Source organism: Grammomys surdaster, unplaced genomic scaffold, assembly GCF_004785775.1.
Source record: "Grammomys surdaster isolate TR1022 unplaced genomic scaffold, NIH_TR_1.0 236, whole genome shotgun sequence".
Lineage (NCBI taxonomy): Eukaryota > Metazoa > Chordata > Mammalia > Rodentia > Muridae > Grammomys > Grammomys surdaster.
Genome location: NW_021604681.1, coordinates 2,132,405 through 2,136,157, shown reverse-complemented (window position 1 = coordinate 2,136,157; position 3,753 = coordinate 2,132,405).

Sequence of the window (3,753 nt, the reverse complement as noted above, 5' to 3'; positions counted from 1 at the left end):
GTTAGTCACAGCTACACTTCTTTTTTAGTTTTCTCTAATTTTGTTGAGAATTTCATGCACAAATATAATGTTTTGATCAAATCGACCCTAAGCTCTTTCCCCTCCAACTCCTCCTGCACCCAAATCTGTGTACTCTTTTTTAAGTTTAATGCTGCTGCTGTGCTCATGTATGTAAAGTAACATTGATAGTCCATCAGGGATTGTATATGAAAAATGCTGACTCTCCTCCTACCCCCAGCCCAAGAAGACATCAATTATCAATAATTCTTCAGCTCGGAGCCTGCTGTAAAACAGTTGGTTTCTGGGTGCAGCAGGGCTATTGTACATATGAACCCAAATGACTGTGAGTACATACAAAAGACCATCACAAGATTAGGCTGGCACAAATTCCAACATCAATGGGAGGAAGGCATCATAGAGTCCCACCTCAAGCTGAGGAGCTATGGGCATATGATGACTATAGAAAAGAAGAGAACCATAGATGTAAGACATGAAAGTATAAGGAGGGCTTGGAGGTAGAGGAAGGAGAACAATGGGAGCGAGAGTGGGCTATAGTCAAAGACTGATGATGAAAATATAGTGTATACATATAGGGAATGGTATAATGAACCCAATTACTTAGTAAAATTTATAAATGTTAATAAAGTATAATTTAAAAAACAATCAGACCACAGGGGAAATAAATGAGAATATTTTTGGAGACATTGTGAAACTGAAATTACAAATGAACCTTCAAATAGGGTTGTTTAGTGGGTTATATGAGACTTGGCTTCAAACCTCCTCTCATACATAAAAACAGGCCATCTTAAAAGTAAACTGCTCTATTTCTTATTTCTCCATTTAATTTCACACCATAACAAACATAAAGGGATGAAAGCTGCAGTAAGCTTATCAACAGGCCTTTATGTTGTCTGACAGCATCCCAGAAACTGAGAATGGCCCTGCAGTAACAGAGAGAAGACTATTCCAGTCTCATACAGGGCTCACAACCTATGGTCCTCACGACAATGCCTATCTCAGTAAGTCTGGCCGTTCTGCTTTCATGCCTGTTGTTTTGTCTTAAGTCGTAGCCTTCTACACACACATCTTGACTTCCACACTGTTATCTTCCTACTTACTGTCCACAACACAACAGTCTAAAGTTTTCTTTGGTACAACTTTAGTTGTGTTTTTTTCCCATGTGTTTGTGAAGGTGCTTTTGTCTTCCATTTCCTTCTTTCCATCTCCTGTGATTTAAGATCTCTGAGTCCAACTCCTAGACTCAACTCTGGCTCTCTTCCATCCTTTAGATTCGCTCTCCTTTCCCAACAATTCTCTTATTGAAAATAACTTTAATAAGAACCTAACTTAATAGAATTGGGGGATTTGTACCAATCAGCCTATAATTTACCTCTACTGAAATCCTAGAGAGTATATTTTTGCAAGGGTTACAATGAGCATATATGTATTCTGTGTTTAAGTGATACATCATACATGGAGAGAGGTGGATTTTTTGAGTTTCTTATGCTTGCCCTAGCACTAGATCCCGAAATTATGGCCCTCATGCCTCTTCCTACTCAAACATGGCTATTGAACAGATGTCCCTGAGATAGAGACATCCAGAGAGCCAAATCAAAGGGTAAGTTAATTCCAACTAGGAAATCATGGCAGAGAAAATTATCTTCGTGGCAGGGTTAGAGAAGTTCAACTAGCTTAGCCAGAGAAAGAAATTGGCAGAACCAGAATACAGGTGGCCTCCTTTTCCTCTGCAGAGTAAGTGTGTGAAACCAGATGTGAAATCAGCTTAGGTTTTAAAATCTATAGGCATATATCTCTCACATAGATACCTATAGACATCTAGAAATGCAGATAAGAATAAGTTATGTGCTCAAGGAATGAGAAAAGCATTAGTTAGTAAAGCACTCGTTCACCTCAGCAACTTTGAGAATAAACTTATGGGCATGGAAGCTTCTGTTTGCAGTGGTACTGATGACTTCAAATTTGTAGTTGAGAATGCGACATCAAAGGCTTTCTGGAACAACCTGCCCCTCCCCCTTCCCAAAAAAGAAACAGACTAGACAGGAAAGCCATTCAAGAGAATCCATAAAATTGTGATAAAGATACTTGAAGCTCTTCATAATTGATGGTTTCTGGTAGGGGAGGGTGGGGATAGCATGCAAAAAGACTCATATTACCTTTAAGGAGCTGGCCTTTGGGAGTTGCACAATGTTCCAATGAGTAAATGGATAACATGTATTATACTTGGCATATTTTTTCTTTGTGTGTGTGTGTGTGTGTGTGTGTGTGTGTGTGTGTGTGTGTGTGTTGTATAACACAAGGGTGAGATAGTGGACCTAGGAAGAATGGGAAATGGGTGTCATTGGTGTGTATTGTGTGAAATTCCCAAATAATCAATAAAAAATATTATGTTGGGAAAAAAATAGAGAACAACCATTCATTGAGGGTTAAGAAACAGATACTCTTTTCTTCAGAAAAGGAAACTGAGGCTAAAGGATGTCAGCCAACTTGCTTTATGAAGCATCGAATTGATACTTGAACAAAGTAACAGAAAGTGGTCTGGTCCTGAGGAGATAACTCAGTTGATAAAACTAAGGTGGCGATCAATTGAGGAAGACACCCAGTGTTAACCTCTGGTCTCTGTGTGTATTTGCATTTATACAAACCAGCACATACCACACACACACACTCACACACACTCACACATACTGCCTCACCTCCATGTTGCCTAGGTTTGTATTGCTATCAAGACATAAGGCAGAGAAAAGGGAGATAGGCCATCAAGGCCCTGACATGTAGGAATGCTATAAACCATGTAGTGAACTAAGTTTGTGAAAGCCTCACTCTTGGGGGCAGCCCAGCAAAAGATTAAGAGTGACTGTGTCATATAGCTGCCACCCTGCTAGCTTCAATGGCCTCATGCTAGTCATTTGGGTTTGCCAGTTTGTACAAAACTAGAAAGAGAACCCTACGTTTGAAATTAACTTCATACTCCAATTGGTACATTTCAGCTGATTTCCCTTCTATTTTAACCGACCAAGCATTGAAGACACAAATTAAATAATTATATCACTTTTAAAGGTTAATTGCTTTCCAAAAAACAATGTCAACTTGTTAGAGACTTAATATAGTAAAATGTTTTTTCTGTTACAATATAGTCCAACTAAATGTTTTAATAGGCAACTTCTCCTATGATGGTTCTTAAACTAAACCTTTATCCATTCTTTCCTAGGAGTTCTTGTCTTCTGAATTTAAGATGAAATGAGTAAATAGGGATAGAACGAGGAAGGAAAGGAGAGACTTCACACAAAAGATCTGAAAATTAAACACATTTCTTCTATTCATATCCAAGTTACCAGAATGAGGTTAGTTATATGGTCCTACCTAACCACAATGCAGTCTAACAGTTACACCAAAGGCAAACACAGAGGTTACAGATAATGATAAAAAAATTAATTGGTTTTCAGTTGACATCCCAACATGGATGGGGGAAATTTCACAAGTCCCCACTCCTAAATAAGATCTGCAGGCAATTAATGTGTATTCAAAGATGGATGAATCATCTTCTCCAGGAATAATCTTCTAATAGGTTATACAATCTAAAGTGGTTGGCCCTAAATAAGTATATCCATATAGGTAATAATAAGTGGACTCAATCAATTATACACATAGACACACACACAAATGGTCATGAATTTGGGGTGGAACATGGGAGGAGTTGGAAAAGAAGAAGTGGCATGTAAATGATGTAAATAT